Source organism: Salmo trutta, chromosome 23 (assembly GCF_901001165.1).
Source record: "Salmo trutta chromosome 23, fSalTru1.1, whole genome shotgun sequence".
NCBI classification, from domain to species: Eukaryota; Metazoa; Chordata; class Actinopteri; order Salmoniformes; family Salmonidae; genus Salmo; species Salmo trutta.
This window is the reverse complement of record NC_042979.1, coordinates 49937795-49958767: the sequence shown is the minus strand read 5'-3', so window position 1 is coordinate 49958767 and position 20973 is coordinate 49937795. Positions and strand designations below refer to the sequence as shown.

The 20973-nt window shown below is 44.7% G+C and overlaps 1 protein-coding gene across 1 annotated transcript in view; it reads right to left on the bottom strand.

Annotated features, from left to right (window-relative positions):
• Positions 1 to 20445, bottom strand: part of LOC115160194 (lysophosphatidic acid receptor 1) — a 70891-nt gene extending 50446 nt beyond the window's left edge. The window contains exon 1 of the mRNA XM_029710579.1: positions 20150 to 20445. The gene's annotated coding sequence lies outside the window, so the exon portion shown is untranslated. The remainder of the gene's footprint in view (positions 1 to 20149) is intronic.
• Between the last annotated feature and the right edge of the window lie 528 nt (positions 20446 to 20973).

The following is a 20973-nucleotide window of genomic DNA, read 5'->3' as shown; positions in this document are numbered from 1 at the left end:
ACTAATTGTGTATTTGGTAGCATTGCCTTTAAATTGCTTAACTTGGGTCAAATGTTCTGGGTAGCCGTCCACAAGCTTCCCACAATAAGTTGGGTGAATTTTGGCCCATTCCTCCTGACAGAGCTGGTGTAAATGAGTCAGGTTTGTAGGCCTCCTCGCTCGCACAGGCTTTTTCAGTTCTGACAACAAATTTTCTATAGGATTGAGGTCAGAGCTTTGTGATGGCCACTCCAATACCTTGACTTTGTTGTCCTGAAGCCATTTTGCCACAACTTTGGAAGTATGCTTGGGGTCATTGTCCATTTGGAAGACCCATTTGCGACCAAGCTTTAACTTCCTGACTGATGTCTTGAGATGTTGCTTCAATATATCCACATACTATTCTTCCTCATGATGCCATCTGTTTTGTGAAGTGCACCAGTCCCTCCTGCAGCAAAGCACCCCCACAACATGATGCTGCCACCCCCGTGCTTCATGGTTGGGATGGTGTTCTTCGGCTTGCAAGCCTCCCCCTTTTTCCTCCAAACATAACAATGGTCATTATGGCCAAACAGTTCCATTTTTGATTCAACAGACCAGAGGACATTACTCCAAAAAGTACGATATTTGTCCCATGTGCAGTTGCAAACCGTAGTCTGGCTTTTTTATGGCGGTTTTGGAGCAGTGGCTTCTTCCTTGCTGAGCGGCCTTCCAGATTATGTACGACTCGTTATAGGACTCGTTTTACTGTGGATATAGAAACTTTTGTACCCGTTTCCTCCAGCATCTTCACAAGGTCCTTTGCTGTTGTTCTGGGATTGATTTGCACTTTTCGCAACAAATTACGTTCATCTCTAGGAGACAGAATACGTCTCCTTCCTGAGCGGTATGACGGCTGCGTGGTCCCATGGTGTTTATACTTGCGTACTATTGTTTGTACAGATGAATGTGGCACCTTCAGGCGTTTGGAAATTGCTCCCAAGGATGAAAGACTTGTGGAGGTTCACAACTTTTTTTCTGAGGTCTTGGCTGATTTCTTTTGATTTTCCCATGATGTCAAGCAAAGAAGTACTGAGTTTGAAGGTAGGCTTTGAAATACATCCACAGGTACACCTCCAATTGACTCAAATGATGTCAATTAGCCTATCAGAAGCTTCTAAAGCCATGACATTATTTTCTGGAATTTTCCAAGCTGTTTAAATACACTAAGTTTTTTTACATTTACGTCATTTAGCAGACGCTCTTATCCAGGGAGACTTACAAATTGGTGCATTCAACCTTATGATATCCAGTGGAACAACCACTTTACAATAGTACATCTAAATCTTTTAGGGGGGGGGGGTTAGAAGGATTACTTTGTCCTATCCCAGGTATTCCTTAAAGAGGTGGGGTTTCAGGTGTCTCCAGAAGGTGGTGATTGACTCCGCTGTCCTGGCGTCGTGAGGGAGCTTGTTCCACCATAGGGGTGCCAGAGCAGCGAACAGTTTTGACTGGGCTGAGCGGGAACTGTGCTTCCTCAGAGGTAGGGGGGCCAGCAGGCCAGAGGTGGATGAGAGCAGTGCCCTCGTTTGGGTGTAGGGACTGATCAGAGCCTGAAGGTACGGAGGTGCCGTTCCCCTCACGGCTCCGTAGGCAAGCACCATGGTCTTGTAGCGGATGCGAGGCACAAGTTGACTGTGCCTTTAACTTAGCAAGTAGTTGTAGTTTTTCAAGGTGTCCCTCATTAGGACTCTAGTCTTGTGGCACGCGTGAATGAGGGCACGCACTTCGTTATTTATATCCGGAATCGAACATACAATTTAAGACGGAATGTAGTATCATTTATTTACATATTAGGGTACCTGAGGATTGATTAGAAATGTTGTTTGACTTGTTTGGACAAAGTTTACCGGTAACTTTTGGGATTCCTTTGTCTGCATGTTGAACGAGTGGATTACTGAATCAAACGCATCAACCAAACAGACTTTTTTGGGATATAAAGAAGGACTTTATTGAACAAAACAATCATTTGTTGTGTAGCTGGGACCCTTGGGATTGCAAACAGAGGAAGATCTTCATAGATAAGTGATTTATTTTATCGCCATTTCTGATTTTTGTGACGCCTCTGCTGGTTTGAAAAATGATTTTAAATGCTTTTGTATGCGGGGCGCTGTCCTCAGGTAATTGCAGGGTATGCTTTCGCCGTAAATCCTTTTTGAAGTCTGACAATGCAGTTGGATTAACAAGAAGTTAAGCTTTTAAACGATGTAAGACGCTTGTATTTTCATGAATGTTTAATATTATGATTTTTGTATTTTGCGCTGTGCAATATCACCGGATGTTGTCATGGTGGGATGCTAGTGGTAGAATTGTGGACCCACTATTCACCCGTCTTGGAATACCTGATGGACAAATGCAGATCCTTCTACCTCCCGAGGGAGTTTTTCATCTGTTATCGTGACTGCTGTACACATTCCACCTCAGGACAATAAAAATAATAAGCTGGCAATTAAAAAAAAGAACTACATGGAATGCAAGTAATTGAACAGATATCAATTAGTTTTTTAATAAACAAAAAATAAATAAACAAAAATGTGGTTCATCACTACTTTTAGAAGAGCGCAAACAGTACATGTCACCACGGTTATTGTCCCAGTTCGATTGTTTTCAATACAATATCGATGTGAGCGATTCATTTGCACACACTATTGTTTACAGTAGAAAAAGCTAATCAATTCCGGTTTAGAGTGTCCGCTTGGTAAATGTTGTTGTGTAGTTTCTAAAAAGATAGTAATTTATCTAAACACAGTGTAAGTCATTTGAACACAAGTGTGACACGTGTGTAGGGAGTAACATGTATGTCTTGGTCTTCAACATATCACATCTTACTGATTATGAATTTGGATATTGAAAACCAGTGTTTTGACACCCAGCTATACTAAACAGGAAGCATCAACAGTATCATTTTCAACTGATGTTTTAGCAATATAAAACGATAGCATTTATTTTTCAACAGAAATCAGGTAGAAACTGCTGAATGAGCTCAAACCTCCATCTCAACTTGAGATTTCTTACATAGAAATGTATTTATTAGCCTGCTCTAGAGCTTAAACAATTTACGATATTAAAAACACCAAACCAACTTCCAAATGTTCAGATTGCCCGGGTTGCTGTAGAAAATGGTTTTGATAGCATTTATACTTTTTGAATTATAACAATATTTAAAATGAGTTCCCAATGCATTTCAAATGACCAACAACAACAAAAAGGTCCATAGACTTCAACGCTAAAAAATAAATATAATTCTAGACCTATGTCCTCCTACACCGTTTAAGCCATCAACACCAAACCAACGTTGAGATGTTCAGAATGGCCAAACTGATATGGCTTGTCAAAGGTGATCTGATACTATGTATACTTTCGGAACTATAACCATTGTAAATGTGTATAAATTAACTTGGGTTTAAATGAGAACCATAGGAATACAGTGGTTGCTATTCAAAATGGTCCTGCTCCTTGGTCAATTCATCTACAAGACCATCTTTAAAAATGTTCAGGCAATCCTAACTTAAAATTCTCTCAAACCTTGATAAAATAAAAATAAATTAAATATGATTTGCATCAATTAACAAATAACTCATGAATATTTCCAGCCAGAGACGCCAAATCAACATGTTCAGGCTAACTTCCTAACTTCAAATTCTTTAAACATCTTTATCAAATATAACTACACACATTTGCAGAAATAAACTCAACAACAGTAAAACTCTTGAACCGTTCAAGCTAGAGACACCAAACCGACTTTCACATGTTCAGGCTATCCTACAAACTGAAAATGGTCCAACCACACAGATAGCATGGTGAAGGTGACACAACAACCCCTCTTCAACCTCAGGAGGCTGAAGAAATTTGGCTTGGCACCTAAAACCCTCAAACTTTTACAGATGCACAGTTGAGAGCATCCTGTCGGGCTGTATCATTGCTTGGTAAAGCAACTGCACCGCCCACAACCGCAGGGCTCTCCAGAGGGTGGTGTGGTCTGCCCACTGTATCACTGGGGGCAAACTACCTGCCTTCCAGGACACCTACAGCACCCGATGTCACAGGAAGGCCAAAAAGATCATCAAGGACATCAACCACCCGAGCCACTGCCTATTCACCCCGCTATCATCCAGAAGGTGAGGTCAGTACATGTGCATCAAAGCTGGGACCGAGAGAATGAAAAACAGCTTCTATCTCAAGGCCATCAGACTGTTAAACAGCAAACACTAACATTGAGTGGCTTCTGCCAACATACAGACTCAATCTCTAGCCACTTTTATAATTAACATTTGGATGTAATAAATGTATCACTAGTCACTTAAACAATGCCACTTTATATAATGTTTACATACCCTACATTACTCATCTCATATGTATATACTGTACTCTATACCATCTACTGCATCTTGCCTATGCCGTTCGGCCATCGTTCATCCATATATTTATATGTACATATTCTTAATCATTCCTTTACACTTGTGTGTATAAGGTAATTGTTGTGAAATTGTTAGATGACTTGTTAGATATTACTGCACGGTCGGAACTAGATGCACAAGCACAGAGAGGCTGCTGCCTACATACATAGACATGAAATCACTGGAAACATTAATAAATGGAACAATAGTCACTTTAATAATGTTCACGTATTTTGCATTACTCATCTCATATGAATATACTGCATCTTAGTCTATGCTGCTCTGACATTGCTCGTCCATTTATTTATATATTCTTAAATCCATTCCTTTACTTAGATGTGTTTGTATTGGGTATATGTTGTGAAATTGTTAGATATTACTGGTTAGACATTACTGCACTTTTGTCGCTACAAGTTCAAATTATAAAAAACATTTATCAACTATAACCATATATAAATCTAGAGACACCAAACAAACTCTCATGTTCAGGCAATCCTAACTTCCAATTCTTAAATCTTTATCAACTTTAACTACATACATTTGCATACAATAACTCACTAACAGTAACTAATTTACAGTTCAAGCTATTGACACCAAACCAACTTTCATATGTTTAGGCTATCCTATCAATCTACAATAACTACTGTAGTCACTACCACTACTATGACCAGTCACTATCATTACCATAGACAATACCACTACTAAACTCAGCAAAAAAAAGAAACGTCCCTTTTTCAGGACCCTGTCTTTCAAAGATAATTCGTAAAAATCCAAGTATCTTCCCAGATCTTCATTGTAAAGAGTTTAAACAATGTTTCCCATGCTTGTCCAATGAACCATAAACAATTAATGAACATGCACCTGTGGAACGGTCGTTAAGACACTAACAGCTTACAGACGGTAGGCAATTAAGGTCACAGTTCTGAAAACTTAGGACACTAAAGAGGCCTTTCTACTGACTCTGAAAAAAGACAAAAGAAAGATGCCCAGGGTCCCTGCTCATCTGCGTGAACGTGCCTTGGGCATGCTGCAAGGAGGCATGAGGACTGCAGATGTGGCCAGGGCAATAAACTGCAATGTCCATACTGTGAGACGCCTAAGACAGCACTACATGGAGACAGGACGGACAGCGGATCGTCCTCGCAGTGACAGACCACGTGTAACAAAACCTGCAACACCTGCACAGGATCGGTACATCCGAACAGCACACATGCGGGACAGGTACAGGATGGCAACAACAACTGCTCGAGTTACACCAGGAACGCACAATCAGTGCTCAGACTGTCCGCAATAGGCTGAACTGAGGGCTTGTAGGCCTGTTGTAAGGCAGGTCCTCACCAGACATAGCTGGCAACAACGTTGCCTATGGGCACAAACCCACAGTCTCTGGACCAGACAGAACTGGAAAAATGTGCTCTTCACTGACTGGTTGGATTTGCGTTTATCGTCGAAGAAATGAGCATTACACCGAGGCCTGTACTCTGGAACGGGATCGGTTTGGAGGTGAAGGGTCCGTCATGGTCTGGGGCGGTGTGTCACAGCATCACCGGACTGAGCTTGTTGTCATTGCCGGCAATCTCAACGCTGTGCGTTACAGGGAAGACATCCTCCTCCCTCATGTGGTACCCTTCCTGCAGGCTCATCCTGACATGACCCTCCAGCATGACAATGCCACCAGCCATACTGCTCGTTTTGTGCGGGATTTCCTGCAAGACAGGAATGTCAGTGTTCTGCCATGGCCAGCGGATCTCAATCCCACTGAGCACGTCTGGGACCTGTTGGATCAGAGGGTGAGGCCTAGGGCCATTCCCCCCAGAAATGTCTGGGAACTTGCAGGTGCCTTGGTGGAAGAGTGGGGTAACATCTCACAGCAAGAACTGGCAAATCTGGTGCAGTCCATGAGGAGGAGATGCAGTGCAGTACTTAATGCAGCTGGTGGCCACACCAGATACTGACTGTTACTTTTGATTTTGACCCCCCCCCCCCCTTTGTTCAGGGACACATTATTCAATTTGTTAGTCACATGTCTGGAACTTGTTCAGTTTATGTCTCAGTTGTTGAATCTTATGTTCATACAAATATTTACACATGTTCAGTTTGCTGAAAATAAACACAGTTGACAGAGAGGACATTTATTTTTTTGCAGAGTTTAAAACCAGTCACTACAATTACTACCGTAGACACTACCACAACTATATATACACCATTACTACTGCAGACACTACCACAACTATATTTACCATTACTACCGTAGACACTACCACTACTATATCTACCATTACTACTGCAGACACTACCACTACTATATCTACCATTACTACTGTAGACACTACCACTACTATATATACCATTACTACTGCAGACACTACCACTACTATATCTACCATTACTACCGTAGACACTACCACTACTATATATACCATTACTACTGCAGACACTACCACTACTATATCTACCATTACTACCGTAGGCACTACCACTACTATATATACCATTACTACTGTAGACACTACCACTCCTATAACTAGTCACTACCACTAATACTGTAGACACTACCACTCCTATAACCAGTCACTACCATTACTACTGTAGTCACTACCACTACTATAACCACTCACTACCACTACTATAACCAGTCACTACCATTACTATTGTCACGAATCCCATCGAAGGTGGCTCCCCTGCCTGCTCGGGCGGCGCTCGGCGGTCGTCGTCACCGACCTACTAGCCGCCGCTGATCCTTTTTTCCTTTTCGTTTGGTATGTCTTATTGTTTGCACCTGTCCCTCATTTGGTTTATTGATTTTGGTTATTTAAGCCTGGTTAGCCCGCCCAGTGTTGTGCGGGATTATTTTAGCGTCAGGTTGTAATTTCTCGTTGGATGTGCTGGCGTTTATTTACGTGTTATTTAATTGCAGGCTGTGCTCCTGTTTTGGGCACTTGGCAATTTACCCACGCCGTTTGTATTGGTGTTTATCGTGTTGGCCTTTGTTCTAAATAAACACGAAGTTCTGTACCTCTGCTCTCTGCGCCTGACTCCTACCACCACTCCTAGCAACCGTCTGACAACTATAACCAGTCACTACCATTACTACTGTAGTCACTACCACTACTATAACCAGTCACTACCATTACTACTGTAGTCACTACCACTACTATAACCAGTCACTACCATTACTACTGCAGACACTACCACTACTATATCTACCATTACTACTGCAGACACTAACACTACTATATGTACCATTAATACTGTAGACACTACCACTACTATAACCAGTCACTACCATTACAGACACTACCATTACTATAACTAGTCACTACCATTACTACTGTAGACACTACCACTACTATAACCAGACACTACCACTACTACAACCAGACACTACCACTACTATAACCAGACACTACCACTACTATAACCAGTCACTACCACTACTATAACCAGTCACTACCATTACTATAACTATAACCAGACACTACCACTACTATAACCAGACACTACCACTACTATAACCAGACACTACCACTACTATAACCAGACACTACCACTACTATAACCAGACACTACCATTACTACTGTAGACACTACCACTACTATAACCAGACACTACCATTACTACTGCAAACACTACCACTACTACTGGAGACACTACCACAAATATAATGTACCAGTCAAACGTTTGGACACACCTACTCATTCCAGGGTATTTCTATATTTGTACTATTTTGTAAATTGTAGAATAATAGTGAAGACATCAAAACTATGAAATAACACATATGGAATCATGTAGTAACCCAAAAAAGTGTTATACAAATACACTTCAAAGTAGCCACCCTTTGCCTTGATGACAGCTTTGCATTATCTCAACCAGCTTCACCTGGAATGCATTTCCAACAAGGAGTTCCCACATATGCTGAGCACTTGATGGCTGTTTTTCATTCACTCTGCGGTCCAACTCATGCAAAACCATCTCAATTGGGTTTAGGTCAGGTGATTGTGGAGGCCAGGTCATCTGATGCAGCACTCCATCACTCTCCTTCTTGGTCAAATAGCCCTTACACAGCCTGGAGGTGTGTTGAATCATTGTCCTGTGGAAAAACGAATGAGCGTCCCACGAAGTGCAAACCAGATGGGATGGTGTATCGCTGCAGAATGCTGAGGTAGCAATGCTGTTTAAGTGTGCCTTGAATTGTAAATAAATCACTGACAGTGTCTCCAGTAAAGCAGCCCCACACCATAACACCTCCTCATCCATGCTTCACGGTGGAACCACACATGCAGAGATCATCCTTTCACCTATTCTGCGTCTCACAAAGACACTGCGGGTGGAACCAAAAATCTCAAATTTGGACTCATAAGACCAAAGGACAGATTTCCACCATTGCTCGTATTTCTTGGCCCAAGCAAGTCTCTTCTTATTGGTGTCCTTTAGTAGTGGTTTCTTTGCAGCAATTCAACCATGAAGGCCTGATTCACGCAATCTCTGAACAGTTGATGTTGAAATGTCTGATACTTGAACTCTGAAGCACTTATTTGTCCTGCAATTTCTAAGGCTGGTAAATCTAATGAACGTATCCTCTTCAGCAGAGGTAACTCTGGGTCTTCCATTCCAGTGGTGGTCCACATGAGAGGCAATTTCATCATAGCGCTTGATGGTTTTTGCAACTGCCCTTGAAGAAACTTTCAAGATTGACTGATCTTCATGTCTTAAAGTAATGATGGTCTGTCGTTTCTCTTTGCTCATTTGAGCTGTTCTTACCAAAATATGGACTTGGTATTTTACCAAATAGGGCTAACTTCTGTATACCACCACTACCTTGTCACAACACAACTTGATTGACTCGAGCGCATTACTTATTTGCACTGAGTCTTAAGAGTAACCACGTGTTGTTCTCCCTCCAAGTTGGGCGTGTGGCCGACGGGGGTATATAATACACCAGACAGTGTGAGGGTTATTACATGTTTACTAGCAAAAAAAACATGAAGCCATCCCTTAGAAGAGCTTAGGAAGGGGCTGAGGTTGAGGCTGGGACAGGACTCAGGTCTCTCCTGTGACTGACCTGGTTTGACAGCACTAACAAATCACTATCACCACTCATCATTTGTCACATTCACAAAAACACAGTCAGAGTCCCAAATGGCACCCTATTCCTTATATAGTGCACTACTTTAGACCAGAGCCCTATTCCCTATATAGTGCACTACTTTAGACCAGAGCCCTATATAGTACACTACTTTAGACCAGAGCCCTACACAGTACAATAGTTTAGACCACAGCCCTATATAGTGAACTACTTTAGACCACAGCCCTATTCCCTATATACTGCACTACTTTAGACCAGAGGACTATATAGTGAACTACTTTAGACCACAGCCCTATTCCCTATATAGTGAACTACTTTAGACCACAGCCCTATTCCCTATATAGTGCACTACTTTAGACCACAGGACTATATAGTGAACTACTTTAGACCACAGCCCTATTCCCTATATAGTGCACTACTTTAGACCACAGGACTATATAGTGAACTACTTTAGACCACAGCCCTATTCCCTATATAGTGCACTACTTTAGACCACAGGACTATATAGTGAACTACTTTAGACCAGAGCCCTATTCCCTATATAGTGCACTACTTTAGACCAGAGCCCTATTCCCTATACAGTGAACTACTTTAGACCACAGCCCTATAAAAGGGAATAGCATGCCATTTAGAAAACCACCGAGGTGACATTAATCTACCTCACGTCCCTGTGATACTGATGCCCATCGTGTTAACATGGTGAAACCCATACCAGGGCCTTCTTACTATGATGCCCATCGTGTTAACATGGTGAAACCCATACCAGGGCCTTCTTACTATGATGCCCATCGTGTTAACATGGTGAAACCCATACCAGGGCCTTCTTACTATGATGCCCATCGTGTTAACATGGTGAAACCCATACCAGGTCCTTCTTACTATGATGCCCATCGTGTTAACATGGTGAAACCCATACCAGGGCCTTCTTACTATGATGCCCATCGTGTTAACATGGTGAAACCCATACCAGGGCCTTCTTACTATGATGCCCATCGTGTTAACATGGTGAAACCCATACCAGGGCCTTCTTACTATGACGCCCATCGTGTTAACATGGTGAAACCCATGCAGTGTTTTCGACTAGCGGCTATAAAGCCGATTACAGATACATTTTCACTTAACCTGCTAAGGTCTATTTCTACGCCCCACGCAGAAATCTAATTAGCATAATACAAAAAAAACAACAAAAAAACATAACAATCTGTCTGTTTTGCATTGGATGCGTCTCAATTTACCACATCCGCCTATGTCGCAATTTCGCATCTGCTGTGAAAGATGACAGAGCGGTGTTTGCACAGACCATGAGACATCACGAAAAACGGTCTTCTCACAAAATCATCTGGAACGGTTTGTCCTAGAAAACTATTCTGCCACGCACGCGTTGGCTGGAGAGGTGTAAAGCTCACCGCCATTGGAATCTGGAGCAGTGGAAACACGTTCTCTGGAGTGATGAATCACGCTTCATCATCTGGTAGTTTGACTGACAAATCTGGGTTTGGTGGATGGCAGAAGGCTACGCGTTGTGCCAACTGTAAAGTTTGGTGGAGGAGGAATAATGGTCTGGGGCTGTTATTCATGGTTCAGGCTAGGCCTCTTAGTTCCAGTGAAGGGAAATCTTAATACTACAGCATACAATGACATTCTAGATGATTCTGTGCTTCCAAATTTGTGGCAACAATTCCCAAGTGCACAAAAACGAGGTCCATACAGAAATTGTTTGTCGAGATCGATGTGGAAGAACTTGACTGCACAGAGCCCTAACCTCAACCCCATCTAACACCTTTGGGATGAATTGGAACGCCGCCTGCGAGCCAGGTGTAATCACTCAACATCAGTACCCGACCTCACTAATGCTCTTGGTGCCGCAGCAATGTTCCAACATCTAGTGGAATGCCTTCCCAGAAGAGTGGAGGCTGTTAATGCAGCAAAGGGGGGACCAACTCCATATTAATACCCATGATTTTGGAATGAGATGTTTGACGAGCAGGTGTCCACATACTTTCGGTGATGTAGTGCATGTATTAGAAGACAGTATCTGACAAATCCTGTTTTCTATATTCTGTTAATTGTAAGGCATTTTCAGCACCATATCAAATCCATGGTATATGTCAATGTATGGCAAATATAGATTCTGATTTAAAGCAAAACAAAGTGTAAAAACTTGAGTAATGTCCAAAACGTGGTTATTGAGACCTCAGACCGGCACCCAGCATTGAACACAGCCTTCTCAGAGCCTGAGATAGACTACACCAAGGCGTAGACTTTGGGGACACGCCAAAAAACAGCAGGAATGTTTGATGACTATCAATCTGTCCTAGCCAATGTTTAAGCAAAGTACTGAAATAATCTGTAAGAGCTACGGCACAGCATAGAGCCTGGAGGAATACAGAACTACAGGACAACATAGAGCCTGGAGGAATACAGAACTACAGGACAGCATAGAGCCTGGAGGAATACAGAACGACACCATAGAACCTGGAGGAATACAGGACCCAGAACTACAGGACAGCATAGAGCCTGGAGGAAAACAGAACAGCATAGAGCCTGGAGGAATACAGAACGACAGCATAGAGCCTGGAGGAATACAGGACGACAGCATAGAGCCTGGAGGAATACAGGACGACAGCATAGAGCCTGGAGGAATACAGGACGACAGCATAGAGCCTGGAGGAATACAGGACGACAGCATAGAGCCTGGAGGAATACAGGACGACAGCATAGAGCCTGGAGGAATACAGGACGACAGCATAGAGCCTGGAGGAATACAGGACGACAGCATAGAGCCTGGAGGAATACAGAACTAAAGGACAGCATAGAGCCTGGAGGAATACAGAACTAAAGGACAGCATAGAGCCTGGTGGTAAACAGAACGACAGCATAGAGCCTGGAGGAATACAGAACGACAGCATAGAGCCTGGAGGAATACAGAACGACAGCATAGAGCCTGGAGGAATACAGAACGACAGCATAGAGCCTGGAGGAATACAGAACGACAGCATAGAGCCTGGAGGAATACAGAACGACAGCATAGAGCATGGAGGAATACAGAACGACAGCATAGAGCATGGAGGAATACAGGACGACAGCATAGAGCCTGGAGGAATACAGGACGACAGCATAGAGCCTGGAGGAATACAGGACGACAGCATAGAGCCTGGAGGAATACAGAACGACAGCATAGAGCCTGGAGGAATACAGAACGACAGCACAGAGCCTGGAGGAATACAGGACCCAGAACTATAGGACAGCAAAGAGCCTGGAGGAATACAGAACTACAGGACAGCATAGAGCCTGGAGGAATATAGAATGACAGAACGACAGCATAGAGCCTGGAAGAATACAGAACTACAGGACAGCATAGAGCCTGGAGGAATACATGACTACAGGACAGCATAGAGCCTGGAGGAATACATGACTACAGGACAGCATAGAGCCTGGAGGAATACAGGACAGCATAGAGCCTGGAGGAATACAGAACTACAGGACAGCATAGAGCCTGGAGGAATACAGGACAGCATAGAGCCTGGAGGAATACAGGACAGCATAGAGCCTGGAGGATTACAGAACTACAGGACAGCATAGAGCCTGGTGGAAAACAGAACGACAGCATAGAGCCTGGAGGACTACAAAACGACAGCATAGAGCCTGGAGGAATACAGAACGACAGCATTGAGCCTGGAGGAATACAGGCCGACAGCATAGAGCCTGGAGGAATACAGGCCGACAGCATAGAGCCTGGAGGAATACAGAACTACAGGACAGCATAGAGCCTGGAGGAATAGAGAACGACAGCATAGAGCCTGGAGGAATACATGACCCAGAACTACAGGGCAGCATAGAGCCTGGAGGAATACAGAACTACAGGACAGCATAGAGCCTGGAGGAATACATGACAGCATAGAGCATGGAGGAAAACATGACAGCATGGAACCTGGAGGAATACAGAACTACAGGACAGCATAGAGCCAGGAGGAATACAGAACGACAGCATAGAGCCTGGAGGAATACAGGACGACAGCATAGAGCCTGGAGGAATACAGGACGACAGCATAGAGCCTGGAGGAATACAGGACGACAGCATAGAGCCTGGAGGAATACAGGACGACAGCATAGAGCCTGGAGGAATACAGGACGACAGCATAGAGCCAGGAGGAATACAGGACGACAGCATAGAGCCTGGAGGAATACAGGACGACAGCATAGAGCCTGGAGGAATACAGGACAGCATAGAGCCTGGAGGAATACAGAACTGCATAGAGCCTGGAGGAATACAGAACTACAGGACAGCATAGAGCCTGGAGGATTACAGAACTACAGGAAAACATAGAGCCTGGAGGAATACAGGACAGCATAGAGCCTGGAGGAATACAGAACTATAGGACAGCATAGAGCCTGGAGGAATACAGAATGACAGAACGACAGCATAGAGCCTGGAAGAATACAGAACTACAGGACAGCATAGAGCCTGGAGGAATACATGACTACAGGACAGCATAGAGCCTGGAGGAATACAGAACTACAGGACAGCATAGAGCCTGGAGGAATACAGAACTACAGGACAGCATAGAGCCTGGAGGATTACAGAACTACAGGAAAACATAGAGCCTGGAGGAATACAGGACAGCATAGAGCCTGGAGGAATACAGAACTATAGGACAGCATAGAGCCTGGAGGAATACAGAATGACAGAACGACAGCATAGAGCCTGGAAGAATACAGAACTACAGGACAGCATAGAGCCTGGAGGAATACATGACTACAGGACAGCATAGAGCCTGGAGGAATACAGAACTACAGGACAGCATAGAGCCTGGAGGAATACAGGACAGCATAGAGCCTGGAGGAATACAGAACTACAGGACAGCATAGAGCCTGGTGGAAAACAGAACGACAGCATAGAGCCTGGAGGACTACAAAACGACAGCATAGAGCCTGGAGGAATACAGAACGACAGCATTGAGCCTGGAGGAATACAGAACAGTATAGAGCCTGGAGGAATACAGAACAGTATAGAGCCTGGAGGAATACATAACTACAGGACAGCATAGAGCCTGGAGGAATACAGAATGACAGCATAGAGCCTGGAGGAATACAGAACGACAGCATAGAGCCTGGAGGAATACAGAACGACAGCATAGAGCCTGGAGGAATACAGAACGACAGCATAGAGCCTGGAGGAATACAGAATGACAGCATAGAGCCTGGAGGAATACAGGACGACAGCATAGAGCCTGGAGGAATACAGAATGACAGCATAGAGCCTGGAGGAATACAGGACGACAGCATAGAGCCTGGAGGAATACAGAACTACAGGACAGCAAAGAGCCTGGAGGAATACAGAACTACAGGACAGCATAGAGCCTGGAGGAATACAGGACTACAGCATAGAGCCTGGAGGAATATAGAACTACAGGACTACAGCATAGAGCCTGGAGGAATACAGAACTACAGGACAGCATAGAGCCTGGAGGAATACAGAACTACAGGACAGCATAGAGCCTGGAGGAATACAGACCTAAAGGACAGCATAGAGCCTGGAGGAATACAGAACTACAGGACAGCATAGAGCCTGGAGGAATACAGAACTACAGGACAGCATAGAGCCTGGAGGAATACAGAACGACAGGACAGCATAGAGCCTGGAGGATTACAGAATGTCAGCATAGAGCCTGGAGGAATACAGGGCAGCATAGAGCCTGGAGGAATACAGAACGACAGGACAGCATAGAGCCTGGAGGATTACAGAATGACAGCATAGAGCCTGGAGGAATACAGGGCAGCATAGAGCCTGGAGGAATACATGAGCCAGAACTACAGGGCAGCATAGAGCCTGGAGGAATACATGACTACAGGACAGCACAGAGCCTGGAGGAATACATGACCCAGAACTACAGGGCAGCATAGAGCCTGGAGGAATACAGAACGACAGCATAGAGCCTCGATGAATACAGAACTGCAGGACAGCATAGAGCCTGGAGGTATACAGGACGACAGCATAGAGCCTGGAGGAATACAGGACGACAGCATAGAGCCTGGAGGAATACAGGACAGCATAGAGCCTGGAGGAATACAGAACTGCAAAGAGCCTGGAGGAATACAGAACTGCAAAGAGCCTGGAGGAATACAGAACTGCATAGAGCCTGGAGGAATACAGAACTACAGGACAGCATAGAGCCTGGAGGATTACAGAACTACAGGACAACATAGAGCCTGGTGGTAAACAGAACGACAGCATAGAGCCTGGAGGAATACAGAACGAAAGCATAGAGCCTGGAGGAATACAGGACGACAGCATAGAGCCTGGAGGAATACAGGACGACAGCATAGAGCCTGGAGGAATACAGGACAGCATAGAGCCTGGAGGAATACAGAACTGCAAAGAGCCTGGAGGAATACAGAACTGCAAAGAGCCTGGAGGAATACAGAACTGCATAGAGCCTGGAGGAATACAGAACTACAGGACAGCATAGAGCCTGGAGGATTACAGAACTACAGGACAACATAGAGCCTGGTGGTAAACAGAACGACAGCATAGAGCCTGGAGGAATACAGAACTACAGGACAGCATAGAGCCTGGAGGAATACAGAACTACAGGGCAGCATAGAGCCTGGAGGAATACATGACCCAGAACTACAGGGCAGCATAGAGCCTGGAGGAATACAGAACGACAGCATAGAGCCTGGAGGAATACATGACCCAGAACTACAGGGCAGCATAGAGCCTGGAGGAATACAGAACTACAGGACAGCATAGAGCCTGGAGGAATACATGACAGCATAGAGCATGGAGGAAAACATGACAGCATTGAGCCTGGAGGAATACAGAACTACAGGACAGCATTGAGCCTGGAGGAATACAGAACGACAGCATAGAGCCTGGAGGAATACAGAACGACAGCATAGAGCCTGGAGGACTACAGAACGACAGCATAGAGCCTGGAGGAATACAGAACGACAGCATAGAGCCTGGAGGAATACAGAACGACAGCATAGAGCCTGGAGGAATACAGAACTACAGGACAGCAGAGAGCCTGGAGGAATACAGAACGACAGCATAGAGCCTGGAGGAATACATGACCCAGAACTACAGGGCAGCATAGAGCCTGGAGGAATACAGAACTACAGGACAGCATAGAGACTGGAGGAATACATGACAGCATAGAGCATGGAGGAAAACATGACAGCATAGAGCCTGGAGGAAAACAGAACTACAGGACAGCATAGAGCCAGGAGGAATACAGAACGACAGCATAGAGCCTGGAGGAATACAGAACGACAGCATAGAGCCTGGAGGAATACAGGACGACAGCATAGAGCCTGGAGGAATACAGAACTACAGGACAGCATAGAGCCTGGAGGATTACAGAACTACAGGACAACATAGAGCCTGGTGGTAAACAGAACGACAGCATAGAGCCTGGAGGAATACAGAACGAAAGCATAGAGCCTGGAGGAATACAGAACGACAGCATAAAGCCTGGAGGAATACAGAACGACAGCATAGAGCCTGGAGGAATACAGAACGACAGCATAGAGCCTGGAGGAATACAGAATGACAGCATAGAGCCTGGAGGAATACAGAACGACAGCATAGAGCCTGGAGGAATACAGAACGACATCACAGAGCCTGGAGGAATACAGGACCAGAACTATAGGACAGCAAAGAGCCTGGAGGAATACAGAACTACAGGACAGCATAGAGCCTGGAGGAATACATGACAGCATAGAGGCTGGAGGAATACAGAACTATAGGACAGCATAGAGCCTGGAGGAATACAGAATGACAGAACGACAGCATAGAGCCTGGAAGAATACAGAACTACAGGACAGCATAGAGCCTGGAGGAATACATGACTACAGGACAGCATAGAGTCTGGAGGAATACAGAACTACAGGACAGCATAGAGCCTGGAGGAATACAGGACAGCATAGAGCCTGGAGGAATACAGGACAGCATAGAGCCTGGAGGAATACAGGACAGCATAGAGCCTGGAGGATTACAAAACGACAGCATAGAGCCTGGAGGAATACAGGCCGACAGCATAGATCCTGGAGGAATACAGAACGACAGCATAGATCCTTGAGGAATACAGAACTACAGGACAGCATAGAGCCTGGAGGAATACAGAACTACAGGACAGCATAGAGCCTGGAGGAATACAGAACTACAGGGCAGCATAGAGCCTGGAGGAATACATGACCCAGAACTACAGGGCAGCATAGAGCCTGGAGGAATACAGAACGACAGCATAGAGCCTGGAGGAATACATGACCCAGAACTACAGGGCAGCATAGAGCCTGGAGGAATACAGAACTACAGGACAGCATAGAGCCTGGAGGAATACATGACAGCATAGAGCATGGAGGAAAACATGACAGCATTGAGCCTGGAGGAATACAGAACTACAGGACAGCATTGAGCCTGGAGGAATACAGAACGACAGCATAGAGCCTGGAGGAATACAGAACGACAGCATAGAGCCTGGAGGACTACAGAACGACAGCATAGAGCCTGGAGGAATACAGAACGACAGCATAGAGCCTGGAGGAATACAGAACGACAGCATAGAGCCTGGAGGAATACAGAACTACAGGACAGCAGAGAGCCTGGAGGAATACAGAACGACAGCATAGAGCCTGGAGGAATACATGACCCAGAACTACAGGGCAGCATAGAGCCTGGAGGAATACAGAACTACAGGACAGCATAGAGACTGGAGGAATACATGACAGCATAGAGCATGGAGGAAAACATGACAGCATAGAGCCTGGAGGAAAACAGAACTACAGGACAGCATAGAGCCAGGAGGAATACAGAACGACAGCATAGAGCCTGGAGGAATACAGAACGACAGCATAGAGCCTGGAGGAATACAGGACGACAGCATAGAGCCTGGAGGAATACAGAACTACAGGACAGCATAGAGCCTGGAGGAATACAGGACAGCATAGAGCCTGGAGGAATACAGAACGACAGGACAGCATAGAGCCTGGAGGAATACAGAACTACAGGACAGCATAGAGCCTGGAGGAATACATGACTACAGGACAGCATAGAGCCTGGAGGAATACAGAACTACAGGACAGGATAGAGCCTGGAGGAATACAGAACGACAGGACAGCATAGAGCCTGGAGGAATACAGAACTACAGGACAGCATAGAGCCTGGAGGATTACAGAATGACAGCATAGAGCCTGGAGGAATACAGGGCAGCATAGAGCCTGGAGGAATACAGAACGACAGGACAGCATAGAGCCTGGAGGATTACAGAATGACAGCATAGAGCCTGGAGGAATACAGGGCAGCATAGAGCCTGGAGGAATACATGAGCCAGAACTACAGGGCAGCATAGAGCCTGGAGGAATACATGACTACAGGACAGCACAGAGCCTGGAGGAATACATGACCCAGAACTACAGGGCAGCATAGAGCCTGGAGGAATACAGAACGACAGCATAGAGCCTCGATGAATACAGAACTGCAGGACAGCATAGAGCCTGGAGGTATACAGAAATGCAGGGCAGCATAGAGCCTGGAGGAATAGATGAGCCTGGAGGAATACATGACCCAGAACTACAGGACAGCATAGAGCCTGGATGAATACATGACTACAGGACAGCATAGAGCCTGGAGGAATACAGGACTACAGCATAGAGCCTGGAGGAATACAGAACTACAGGACAGCATAGAGCCTGGAGGAATACAGAACTACAGGACAGCATAGAGCCTGGAGGAATACAGAACTACAGGACAGCATAGAGCCTGGAGGAATACAGGAGGACAGCATAGAGCCTGGAGGAATACAGGACTACAGCATAGAGCCTGGATGAATACAGAACTGCAGGGCAGCATAGAGCCTGGAGGAATACAGAACGACAGGACAGCATAGAGCCTGGAGGAATACAGAACTACAGGGCAGCATAGAGCCTGGAGGAATACATGACCCAGAACTACAGGACAGCATAGAGCCTGGAGGAATACAGAACGACAGCATAGAGCCTGGATGAATACAGGACGACAGGACAGCATAGAGCCTGGAGGAATAGATGAGCCTGGAGGAATACATGACCCAGAACTACAGGACAGCATAGAGCCTGGAGGAATACAGGACTACAGGTGTTTTATTATGAATAATAATAATTCTACCAAGGATTCATCGAAGTGAAAAAAACTGCCCAAATCGATCAACCCAGGTAACATTTATTACCATTTTCCAAAGCTCACGTTTCATCTGTTTTTTTGGGGGGGGTTTTTGTCCATGGAAAAACGAAGCATCATAAATTGAACAAATGAAAATATTCAATATTTTTACCAGGCACTGCACAGGCGCAACAAGTTATGATTCAGCTGCATGGTTTCCTGCCGTGAGATTCGGACATATTAAATAGACGTTGACCAGGAACACGACATCGGCGGTAACTACCATTTAAACAGTTGTCAATTGATTGTGAATGATAATACGTGGCCGGTAACATACTAGTTCGACTTTTCTAAACAACCTACCTACGGTTTCATAGACACCTGAAGATGCAGCTCACGGTGCGCAAGGGAGAAGGAAAAACGGACACATCTCGTGTATATTAGGCTACGTGTTGGAGATTAAATGTTTTATGTTCGAGATAAAAAATAAATTAATTCCTACTTACAGTCGTTCTGTCTCAGCGATATGTACAAACTGTTGCTTGAAACGCCCCAAAAAAGTAAAATATTTCGGAGTCAACTCTCAAACTCCAAAAAGTGAATTCCGTTATTGTGTTGGTCATCAGACTCGCATGTGTTGTTTCTTCCAATCCAAGTCGAGGATGTGTGATCTTTTCATTTTACAGTCCATGGAGACGAGTGTGTTTTTGTGATTGCATAGTTATGGTGGCGCTCTCCTCTCCAGCGTCTCAGAGCCCTGCTGCCACTCGACCGGGACCGCTGTACGCGTATGACGTCACACTGTTCTCTTGAGTGTATAATTGAAAACACTCATTTTTTTTGTAGAGAGAGGGGGGGGACACGCGATTGTATTCTTTACCAATTAGCTTTCTATATGTTCTAGTTTGGGTAGTTGTGTTTTTATTTCTGTGATATTATAGGCTAAGGTTAAATATATAGCCAGATTGTTTTTTAATAGCGTCGTATTGGCACGCAAACGTTAGGTCTACAGTGATGCTAATGAAAATCAAATCAAATGTATTTATATAGCCCTAACAGATTATCTATAGACCTGGAGGACTGTGTACCAGTACCTTGATGTAACAGATTATCTATAGAGGACTGTGCATCAGTACCTTGATGTAACAGATTATCTATAGACCTGGAGGACTGTGCATCAGTACCTTGATGTAACAGATTATCTATAGAGGACTGTGCATCAGTACCTTGATGTAACAGATTATCTATAGACCTGGAGGACAGTGTACCAGTACCTTGATGTAACAGATTATCTATAGACCTGGAGGACTGTGTACCAGTACCTTGATGT